Genomic DNA, 12831 nt, shown 5'->3' on the forward strand with positions numbered 1-12831 from the left:
AAAAAAATTTTTAATCATAGAAAATATTTGCTCACTTTGAGCTAAGTGGTCAAATTGCCCCTTTGAGGCAATGGCTGTTGTAGGTCTAAACCAGGAAGTTTGTCCTTCAGGGCACAGGGGAGTCCCATAAAAAACCACATAGACACAGAGCCACATTTGCTATCACTGAGCTCAGCTGTCTCTGAGAGTTCGGGACATGTGTGACATCTGTGGTCCTGCTAGGACAATTCCCCACATCCCTTTGTAACCTGATGCCCTTTGTCATACTGAAGAGTTCTAGCCGGGAGAAAAGGGACTAATTGAAGGCCCAAGGTTTCCATTCCTTCAGGGAGGAAACTCATTTCATGGCTTTCTTCATCTCTGCCTGTCAATCAGCTTGCATGTACTGTCAGCCAACTGAGTGTGGGGCACCAGGGTAGTTGTAGAAAATATACAAATTGGAAGAAACAAATACCCCACTGGCAACATTATTACAAATTACCTCCCCAAAATAACAAGATGTGGGGCAAAAGCCATCATTCCTTCCAGGGAATCCTAAAATGTAATATTCTCTGCATTAACACAGCACCTTACTCTGTAATGATAAGCTTATGTTCTCTCCTAACTTAGCCCACAATACTTTGGCCTTTATTTCCTGCCTACCGCCTACTTCCTACCTAGTTAATTCTGATGGAGCACGTGGGGCATGAAACACACAATGCACCAGCACACAAGTGCACACACCTACCTAAGTTAATTTCCCCGCAGTGGCTGTGGTCTCAGATATCTCCACCACCTCTCCTTCCAATCTTTTCTTCAATTGCCACAAAGCATCTAGGTGTTGAATTAAGGCTGCACGTTAAGTGGACATTTTCCCTTAGATGGATGTCTATTTAACCCCTCCCTGTAGCTAATTGTGCCAGAGGATGCGATTTCACCTGTTCCTTTCACATGCACACACACCGCTTGAAATTTGCCAGCAGGTCCTCAATAAAGAAATAGCCCTGATTGCTCATTAAAAGCAGGAGAGAAAGCAATTAAAATACAAAAGGCAGAGCAAAGCTTAGTGCTCCAAAGTTGAAAGTTGAGCAAGCATTGTGGAAGGTGTGGAATGAGTCCTGCAGCAGGTGGGAGGAGGAGAGAGGATTGAGGTCTGTACTCAGTGAAGTCAGTAAAATCACAAATGCAACAGACACAGCCTTCCTGGCCCTGGAGGAGAAAGAGAGCAGGCAGCACAGCCCCAGCAGGCCTGGTGCTAAGTATTCAGTGTTTTCATTAATTTTATTTAAATATACTAATTTTGTTCATTGAAATGAGCTACACAAGAAATATTTCTTTTTTCTAATTTTTTCTCCCTTTTTTTTCCTCTGTAAGGCTCACATTCTACTACTAGACAGAGCCAGCTTCATAAGCATGTGTGCAGGAAAACAGAAGTCACACTTAGAAGGGCCCCACATGGGCTTTAATGTTCTACTATTGTTGTCTTGTGAGAGAAATAAAAACAAAATTCTAAGCTTCCCCAAACAACTTAACGGACCCCCTCTTAACCAATGGGACTCCAGAAAAACCTTGAAAACTGAACTGCTGGCCATATGGGCTGGGAGGTTGGACATGCCTCATTATGCCGTCTCCCTTGCTAATCACCATTAGGCTTTGTTTCCTAAGGGCTAACCAGAAACCACCCCTATGGAAAGACTTGTTCCAGTTCTGATTTCAACCAACCTTGTGACTGCCCCTCCCTTTGTGGTTTTGTTATGGTCTCACCAATGCACCACAATATAGCAGTCTCTCATAGCCCGAGGTATCACCCGAAGTTCTTTGTCTCACAGCTGAGAAAGTTAAGGAGCGTGGACACCAAGGGTGAGGTTGGAGTAAAAGTTTAATAAGCGAAAGAAAGAGAAAGCTCTCTGTCGCAGAGAGGGGTCCCAAAAAAGGGTTGCATTTCACAGTTGAATATAGAGGCTTTATAAGAAACTGATGAGGGCTGGATGTCTCATTTGCATAAGGTGTGAATTTCTGGTAGCTCCACCTCTTTCTCCTAGTGCACATGGGATGTGGGCCCTTAGCTTGAGTTACTCCACATTGCTTTGTTCCCTTTACTGTGCATGTGTCAGGGGACAGAATTTTCCATCACGAGCATGTCTGGGCAAGTCTCCTGTGTAGCCTTTCTTATCTGTGTGGCTCTAGGCATGTCTTAGGCAAGCCCCCTGTGCAAGTTCCCTTATCTGTGCCTGCAGGCTATTCTTTTGTTTGAAAGAACTCAACTGAGGATCTTACTGCCTGCCTGACTGGTTTCTTCCTTCCTCCTCTCTCAGTTTCAACACAGCAACCATCCAATATTCCTTCCTGATAAGAGACCACCACCAACAGAGTGGTTCTGGCCAATGAATGGAGGATGTGCAGTGAGTGTTTTCATTTCCTCTGATTCTCTTTTTGACATCAGAAGGCCAAAAACTCCATCCCTGGATCATACTATTCCACAATTTTTTGAACATGGAACCCATGAAGAAGAATAAAGCTCAATTTCCCATGTGCATTTTTGTCCTTTCATGAATATCCTCCTGTAACCTATTGAATATGTATATTTGACCACTCCATTAGTATGATCCAAGGATGGAGTTTTTGGCCCTCTGATGCCAAAAAGAGAATCAGAGGAAATGAAAACACTCAGTGCACATCCTCCATTCATTGGCCAGAACCCTCTGTTGTGTTCTCTGAGAGAAAAGGAAGAAGCTGGTAAGGCAGGCAGTTAGGGTGGGTCCTCAGTTGAGTTCTTTCAAACAAAAGAACAGCCTGTAGGCACAGATAAGGGTTTGACCACATGAATTCCAGTCTGATTCTTCCCACCCTCAAAGCACTTGTTTCTGCCTTCTGACTGATGGCTAGGCTTCCCAGACTGTCAGAATGGCCACCCTGCAGGTGCAATACTTTATGAGAAATAAAGTTCTCCTTTCCAAATTTATGAAGCTCACCATTCTTGAGTTGACACTTGAAATTAATTTTTGAACAAGGAACTCTATATTTTCATCTTGTACTGGACCCAACAAATTGTTGACAAAGATTCGTTTTTTGGCCAAACTTTGGTTAGGCTCCTGAGCCTTCTCCTAGGTTCATCTGTGCCCTTGGCAGATTTTGCAAGGAGCCCAGAAAAATCAGGTTAGCCAGAAATCCCCACTCTTGGTGTCTGATCACCTTCTATACCTAATCAGGTTCCTCACCCTCCACCATTCCCCGTCTGGTGTCTGATCACCCTGGCCTTTCTTCAGCAAGAATCTTGTTAGGTCAGTTTAGCCAAAAATCCTTCCCCTTATCTCTGATGTTTCCTCTCAGTAATTTTGCATCCACTGGCCCCAACTCTGCACCTTGGCTATAGATTTTTGGCTTGTCCATACACGTTTTGACTTGAATCCAGTCTCTCTCTCTGATTGCAAAACCCCATTACGGTGGTCCCTATGCCTATTGACATGATCCTGAGTAGTCTACTTTACCAAGAGTTAACAAGTATTGAATTTTTTTTTAACATTATGTAGCCAGTCCTGCTTGTAGAATAAATTATTGTCCAACCCAGGTTTAATCCTTTATAAACCCTATTCTAGAACCCTGGAAAGGAAAACTTCCCTTTCCTACAGCTCCCTCTCAGCCCTGCATCATCTGTTCTGTTCTTCTCTGGTCTTTCCTGCAGATCTGTTGGTATCACTTTGAGAGAGGAGGAAGGAAGAAACCAGTCAGGCAGGCAGTTAGGGTAAGTCCTCAGTTGAATTCTTTCAAACAAAAGAATAGCCTGAAGGCACAGGTAAAGGAACTTGCACAGCCAGGCTTGCTTAAGACATGCCCACAGCCGCACAGATAAGAAAGGCTACAAAGGTGAGTTGCTCAGACATGCCCCAAATGGAAAATTCTGTACCCTGATACATGTGCAGTAAGGACAACAAAGCAATATGGGGTAACTCAAGCTAAGGGGTTGCATATGCCCTAGGAGGACAAGATGGAGCTACCAGAAATTCATGCTTTTTGCAAATGAGACACCCAGCCCTCATCAGTCTCTTATAAAAGCCTTTGCATTCAACTGGAAAAATGGCAACCCTCCTCTGGGTCCCCTCTCCATAGCAGAGAGCTTTCTTCTTTTGCTTATTAAACTTTTCCTCCAACCTTATCCTTGGTGTCCATGCTCGTCAACTTTCTTGGTCATGAGACAAAGGACTCCAGGTACCACCCTGGGCAATGAGAGAACTGCTACATTATGGTGCTTCCAAGATCGACTATAAATTAAAATAAGAATCCTGGAGAGCATTTCCTGGGAGGATTTTTGGTTGGCCTGAATTATTTGTGGGGAAGTGATTCTCCCTTCAAATTGTTCTGCTTCTGGGTAAGAAACAGAGAACTACTATCACCATAGAACAATTGTACCAAGCAATGAAAATTCATCTGAGGTGTTAATTAGCTCAATATTTATCTCATCTAATATGCAAATTAAGACACTGCGGTCTCATTAGTGTCATCTGTGTTTCCTTTAAGCAAAACGAAATCTCTTGCCAATGCAGAAAAAGAAAAAAAAACCAGTATTTCTCTTTGAAGCTAATGAGGGTGTGATTTGGCTCTTCCTTTGTTATGAGGTAGCAAGTTAGGAAAAACATGTTTTAAATATGCAAAGTATGGCCTGACCTCATCTATCAGAGGCAAGATCACAGCCTTGATGATGTGTGGTTATTAGGTTATCTGCATCACACTTGTCCAAAGAACCAGGTCTAAGGAGCAGGTGGGTGAGTTTGCAGTGAATCACCAATGAGGAGATGAACAAAAAAAGGAGATGCAGCCTTCAAGAGGCTGCTCAGCAAACAGATGTGGTATTACTTCAATGATAAGAGGGGTAGGAAATTAATGTATTTAATACCATGAATCTTAAAAATCAGAAAATGTATCTCAAACTGAAAAAGAATGAAGAGAGTTCAGCTCAAAATTTCTTCCAGCTTCCAATTTTCAGATTTCAGAATTTATACAGGCAATAATCAAACAGTCATCAAATACCCACATTGTCCCCCAAAATGCAAGCTATATGTGCTGGAGATATAACAACTCTACAAAGCACCAACGTCAGTAACTCCAACATTCTGGATCTTTGGCCAGCTACCAGGAATTCCACATTGATGGGATTCAAAATATGACTGTAGGAGACCAGCACATGCCACCTCAAAATATGCCTCTTTGGCATAAGGATAATTTCGACCAGTTATTTTGAGAAACTGCAGACACAGAAGAAGCCCTGAGAAAGTGAACTCTTTTGTCAGAGAAATGTACATTTAGAAAGGAAATCTCCATTTGTAAGGGTGTCTCCCTCTCTGTACCAGGGAGAGAGGGAAAACTAAATCACTAAAGACTTAATCAATAGAGAAGGCACTGACTTACTTAAATCTGCATAACAAACTTTACCTTTGTTTTACTGCGATTTGGTGAATTCCTAGCCATCTTGTCTTAATCAGGCTCCTCTCTACCCTTCCCACACCTTTCTTTGTTTCAGAAAGTTTTTGGTTGTTTTTTTTTGTTTTGTTGATTTGTTTTGCTTTGTTTTTGTTTTTGTTTTTGTTTTTGAGATGGACTCTCTGTCGCCCAGGTTGGAGTGCAGTGGCATGATCTCAGCTCACTGCAACCTCCGCCTGCCAGGCTCAAGCAATTCTCCTGCCTCAGCCTCCCAAGTAGCTGGGACTACAGGCGCGCGCCACCATGCCTGGTTACTTTTTTTGTATTTTTAGTAGAGACAGGGTTTCACCATGCTGGTCAGGTTGGTCTCGAACTCCTGACCTCGTGATCCTCCCGCCTTGGACTCCCAAAGTGCTGGGATTACAGGCGTGAGCCACTGTGCCCGGCTTTGTTTCAGAAAGTATTTAAACCTGAAGTCTAAGACAACTCTTGGAGATCTAATCTAGAGATGTATTCATTTCACTTTGTTAACTCCCATAGATACGGGATGTATACATGTTCTTATTAAACTTCTGTTTGGTTTTCTCTTGCTAATATGTCTTTTGTTACAAGGAGTCCCAGCTAAGAACTCATGAAGGGTAGAGAAGAGAATTATTTTTCTACCCTGACAGCATGCATTAACTCTCATCTTCAAAATAACTCAGCAGGGCGTGGTTTCCTTCTTTTATACAGATGACGACATTGTGATTCAGGGCAGTTAGGTCACTTGGCCAAGGTCATGCAGCTAAAACTTGGCCCAGGTGGGGCCAACAGATCAAAGGAATGTGACCAGCCACAGGGAAGGCAGCTTAATTAGCGAGGTGTCCTGCAGGCAGTGACAGGAGGGTTGAAAAGGGGCCTGCCTCGGTCTCACCCTGAAGACACCTTGTGGATTTTCCCTTTCCTAAGGCCACAAGTCCCAGGTGACTCCTTGCTGTCCCCATTTCCCAGTTTTGACAAGTTATTTGAGACCTGTGTTGTGAACACAGCCTGCTCTCTAGGGCAGTAGAGAGACCGGTCTGCATTCCGACACCTTCTGGGGCCTGGAAACTGAAAATCACTCCACAGGTAGACAGAGGCTGATTTCCATATGTTGCAAATCATGTCAAGTGTCACAGCCAAGATGCAAGGACTCCCGGCTGTGGCGACCAGGGACAGGCAATGGGAGTCGGAGGAGCTGCCTTCGGCTCCAAGACAAAGCAGGAGAAAGAGACCATGACCTCCTTGTGACCCTTGGCCCACGAATGACAGATTCCCCCAGGGCACTTTCATCTTGTCAGATTCCACGCCTGCGGGCTCAGCCTTCACCTGGAACACAAGCAGCTGAGCAGAAGGGAAGGTAAAAGAATGATTGGGGCTGGGCATGGCGGCTCATGCCTGTAATCCCACCACTTTTGGAGGCCGAGACAGGCGGATCACTTGAGGTCAGGAGTTCCAGACCAGCCTGACCAACATGGTGAAAACTTGTCTCTATTAAAAATACAAAAAAATCAGCCAAGTCTGGTGGTGGGTGCCTGTAATCCCAGCTACTCGGGAGGCTGAGGCAGGAGAATCGCTTGAACCCAAGAGGCAAAGGTTGCAGTGAGCCGAGATCACACCAATGCATTCCACCCTGGGTGACAGAGCGAGACTCCATCTCAAAAAACAAACAAACAAAAAAGGATGACTGGGCTGACGGGGAGGGGGGTTTGTGAAGCTGCTACTGTCATGACCAGTGACTCTATAACCTACGAGGAACATGTGGGCCATCAGAAAGCTGCATGGACAGATGCTTCAAAACTCTGCGGACATTTACACCCCACCACTGGAACTTCAGGAGGATGTTTTCCACCCGTCCCAGCACTTCCCTTTCCATCTCTGCCTCTGAGGCCCACAAATAGGCAGAAATGGATATGCCCACTTGATAGATGAGAATACTGAGGCCCCCAAAGGACAAAATGGCCCTCTCATGCAGGAGAGCTAGGGTAGCCTGGGAAATGAATCTGTCTCTGCACTGTCTCCTCTGTACCCGTTCCCATGCTGGGGGTGACCACATTTGCTTTCTGGAATTATCACAATGTCCTTCTGAAGTAGGTGCTGGGGCTCTCATTTCAGGGCTGGAGAAACTGAGCGTGAGCCTGTCAAAAACAGGAAAAAGGAAATGAATCCTTGTGAGTCCTTGTTGAGTGCCTTGTGCTGGAGGTGTTACATAGATATAAAGACCACATGAAATAGAAACAGGTAGCAGAGAGAGAGGTGGCCTGGGAGTTCCATGTACTAAAAGACCCTTTGAGGAGATTTGCTGTCCTTCCTCCTTAGATGAAAAAAGCAAGAAGGAAAAATCGATAATGACCTCCCCGCCAAAGTAAAACACTCCCCATTCCTGTACTCCCCCTGCCGCAGGGCCAGCATTGCTGGGAGCAACAAGCTGAGTGCTAAGTTGTGCACAGGTGGGAGAGGTGGACACAGAAGTCCCATCCCATGGCCTGCCACACCTGGGGAGGAAGGGAAGAAAGCCACACCTGCTGAGTGCAAATAGAATGGGTTTTGAAACTTAGTGTTGCATAGAGTTTCTGTGTCTTTTTGCTGTCTCTACATCTGATGATCGATATTGGTCTTGGATTTTTTTTTTTTTTTTTTAACCATTCAATAAACCTCTTAACAAACTTACTTTCAGAGTGGTTGCCTTGGGTTTCTTTAAATTTTGTAAATTTTATATAAAACGAAGTACATATTTGGTATATACAAGTTATAAAGCAAAATCATAAAACTCATACCCGTGCGCAGAACCCTTGGCCTGAGAAGTAGAGTGTCACTAAAGTGCTAAGGACCCCTGAAGCCTTCCCTCTCAGAATTTGGCCCCTAGAAATATATTCTATTCAACTAATTTTAACAAGAACTCATGAAAAAAATTCTCTTACAGTGGGTGCTATAGATCCTGTTGGTTCATTTAATCCTGTCCCCATTTTACAAATGGCGATGTCAAACGTAGAGGGATTCAGTAACTTAGTCCCTCAACTGGTGCCCCATGGAGCCAAGATATATCCCTGGAACTGCCTAACACCCCCTAGATGCAGAGCATTGCACAAATCCAGGAGGCTCCTTTTGCTGGCAGTATATGGGACTGGTGCCTTCCCTTGGGGGCTGTGTGATGTTGGTGTCCTGCCAAATCTCCTGCTTTTACCCCTTCACTTTGCATCCAGAGTGGGGCTGATACTTTAACTTCTGCCAGGACAGACTAGCTGGTTTTTAAGAAATTTGACACTGCTGGTGTACTGGGTGTACTGCCTCAGTCTTATTTGTTTTATTTCCTATTTATTCTATTTGTGACAGTGAACCAACTAAAAATTCCTTTCAACTCAGATGGCCTCCCCATGCAATATCATCCTGGGAAAATCACATTTTGGATTACTGTGAAAACGTCTTGCCTGCTTTATTGTCCCCAGCAACCAGAAAGAAACGTAAGCACTGAGTGATATGACAGTTTGGAAGAGGATGATGAGAAACTCTAAATGAGATTTTGGCTGTTAACCAGGGTTACTGCACAGCTGTATTAATCGGAATAGGAGTTAAAATGCAGCAAGGGTGGAGGGAGAAAAGAAAGGAACTGTGTCTCTTGAGCATGGACAACATGCCAGGTACTGACGAGAAGGTTTTTCATACACGTTACCATGTTCAATTGTCACAGCAGCCCTGGAGGCAAAACGCTTTTAATCCCCATTTTACAGGTGAGCAAACTGAGGCTAAGTGTCCCACCAAAGGGCAGCATCTGGTCAGCTTGTTGACCTGCAATTAAACTATTTTCTTCTGATCCAACCTCCTGGTTCTTCCAGCATTATAACTTGATGACTTATGCTTGCTTGGAGCCGAAACTCATTAAGCATCTATTGAGTGTGAAATTCACAGATGCATGAGGAATTTTGAGTCAGAGGACTTTCTAATAGAGCAAACAACTCTATCTCCAAAATGTAGAAGGAGCTTCAGAGATCATCTTGTGCTTGTTCCTCTGTTTTGTGCAGCAAGAACCAAATTGGTGAGGAGACTTGGCGAAGTCACACACTTCAAACGGCCCCTCTCTTCTGGGACATATTCACTGTTGTCCCAGAGGAACTCATAATTGCATATTCATTGTCACATTAACTTTGCATGTTAATTTTTTAAGTTTAAATAAACTTTTTATCCCTAAGTAATGTTAGATTAACTGAAATTTCCAAAAATAATATGAGGAGTTCCCATAGGTTCTTTATCCATCTTCCCCCAATGTTAACACCTTCCATAGTCATGAAACTGTCCTTATAAACTATAAAATTAATAAATTAATCAGGGAAAAAGGGAGAGAGAAAAATGAAAATAAGCCAGGCTTGCAGCTCACTCAGCATTAATCCTAAGCCTGCTCCCTGACCTGCTTCCTAATAGTTGTTTGGTGCCTATTGTCCTAGAATCACATAGACCCTGCTACAAGGTTATTGTCCCCCTTAACTGCTCTATAGACAACAACTTGAACATTATAAAACATTGTTTTCCCTTTTAGACATTCTTTCAGGTCCTGTGGTACCAGTGAAATTACAGATGTCAGCTGGTCTGAAGGAACCACAGGAGCTTATTCACCGAATAACTCAATTTCTGCATCTTGATGATTTCATCCCCCTTGCCCCAACAAATCAACAACCCCAGGTTTCCAGTCCCTCATCATCCACTATCCCCTCAAAAATTCCATCCCAGAACTCCTCAGGGAGATGGATTTGAGGATCTCCTCCCATCTCCCCACTCAGCACTTTGCAATCATTAAACTCTTTCTCTGCTGCAGACTCTGCTGTCTCAGTATAATTGGTATATGTTACTATACAGAGGGCATACAAACTTACTGGTCCTATAACAATCATAGTAGATTTGTCAAAACTAAGACAGTAACATTGGTATAATACCATTAACTAAACTACAGGCTGTATTTGGATAACATCGGTTTTGTTACTAATGTCTTTTTCTCTTCCAGGATCCAATCCAGGATTTTAGATGCTAATTCAATTATTTCTAAGTCTCTTAACTTTAAAACCAACCTGTGTGTGCCTATTCACTAGGCAATGAGACTTCCCAAAAGGCAAAGACTCCAGGTAGCAACCACAAGATATGCACTTACTAAACATGCACAAGCAATATAGACTTAGCAAAGGTTTGTTATGCTGCTGATCAATGCAAAGACCTCAAAAGTGGCACCAACGCCACAGTCTTTTCCATCTCCCCATATTTCCATTAAAATTATGTGCAGATAATCCGGATACACAGATAATACACACATCTGTGTGTAATGCATAGCTACACATACACATTTTACAAACACATATAGGCACATGTTCCATGACTAAGAAGTCATTTCAAATCAATTGGGAAATGTTGGGCAATTCAATAAATGGTATGAGAACAACTGGCTATTCATATGACATAAGCAACTAAATAGACGCCTATCTACTCCTGACCTAATATCATTTCCAAAAATAAGTCTCAGAATTATTAAAGTGTCAAATATTGAACAAGTAAAAATATCAAATGATTAAAAGAAAACCCAAATAAATATACTTATCATGTGGTAAATCAGGGCTTTTCAAACACAAATGCTGTGAAAAGAAAGAGTAAAACATTGGATTACAAAATTGGGTGAAAAATATTTTCAAAATATATAGCAGACAAAAGATTAACGATGAGAACACATAAAAATGTCTACAAATCAATAAATAAAAGACTAAATAAACCAACAGAATAATGACCTAAGGATTTATATCGGCAATTCAGAGAAACAGAAGTACACACAGCCCACGCATATTAAAGAATATTTGCCTTCATGTTGGTCAGGAAACAAAAATTGAAGCAAGGACAAGATGTCATTTTCACCCACAGGGTTGCCACTGGTTAAACAAATGTGTGTAAATGTGGAGTTTGGGTGAGGATGAGGGTGAGGGTGAGGGGACTCCAGCCTTGAATGACTTGAATGAGTTGAGCTGTTGGAAGAACTGCCAGCAGGAGCAAGCTGTCCTGAGGGTGATTTGTCCTGAACCACCAAAGACAAACCCCACATCTGTGGATAACAATTGCTGCATTTTCAGCCTCTAATCTGGGCCTAGGTGGTACCTGAGAGATGGGCATGGCACAGACGTGACTGCAGACTCAAACCAGAGTACCAGGGCCTAGAGCCCAGGTAGGAACTTATTTAGTTCAGGAGAAACATAGAAAATGTTCCTGGTGGGTGCTGAGTCACTGCATCCAGGTGCCCCTGGCCCATCCTCACTCCACTGACATCTCTACCCCCAAATCAACACCCTAAAATCTTCTGATGAGAGTTTAGGAAGAAAGGCAGGAGACCCTCAGCTGCAAGGATGGCTGAGGATGCTGCTAGCGGCTCCCTCAGACTCCCCTGCTCTTCTGTAATTTACACCCAGGCCTTAGAGCCCTGTCAGAGGAGAGCCTCATCACTGCCTTCCTCAGGGCCAGCCATCGGGTTCTGCCTTCTCAGGAAGTACCCCAAAAATGCTTTCTAAAAGAACCACCCTCATTTACTCCCCTAGACTCCCTCCCTTCTCTATGAAGTTTTATTTAGAGCCTTAATACCGAGAGGCCCTTGACGCCACACCCAACAGGGGTCCTATTTACTATGTTCCTCGTGAACCATTTTTGCTGCCCTAGAGAAAGGCCAAACATTTCAGGCTCTTTCTGGGAGCATTTGCATGACTTATGAGGTTTGTTTAGGGCCTAAGAGTGTCTCCCTTAAGATGGAGAGAGGCTGGGCCTCCTCCTGGCCAGAGGCCAGGTCAGTAATATGCCTGAAAATGTGCTGGTGAGAAGCTGTGACGCTTTCCCCACTTGGCAAGGCAATTTGTTCTGGAGTCTAAAGATCTGGGGCAGGTGTAGGGTGGGAGAGCGCTGTACAAGTGAGGAGTGGGGACCTGAAAAATACTATTGAGGAAACAGCTTAAAAGTTCCCAAATCCAGACTTTGCAGCCTGCTAAACAGGGGCGTTTCCAGGGCTTCAACTAGTAAAGTACAAGACCTTCTAAATGGCATTAGCTTAAATTAGTCAGTAAGCTTGGCAGCTGGATGTTCAAACCCAAAAACCAAGGACATTTTGGCAGAGAGAGCATTCTGTTGTGTTGCTGGGTTTAAATGCTCTGCAGACACCACTCCCCATTATGGTCTACACCCAGTGTGCACTGTCCTCACCACCCTGCTGTGTTATGCTGCGTTTGAGACCTGGTATTTAAAAATGTGACTGCTGGGCCGGGTGCGGTGGCTCATGCCTGTAATCCCAGCACTTTGGGAGGCCGAGGCGGGCGGATCACGAAGTCAGGAGATCGAGACCATCCTGGCTAACACGGTGAAACCCGGTCTCTACTAAAAATACAAAAAAAATTAGCCAGGCATGGTGGCGGG

Source organism: Papio anubis, chromosome 18, assembly GCF_008728515.1.
Source record: "Papio anubis isolate 15944 chromosome 18, Panubis1.0, whole genome shotgun sequence".
NCBI lineage: Eukaryota > Metazoa > Chordata > Mammalia > Primates > Cercopithecidae > Papio > Papio anubis.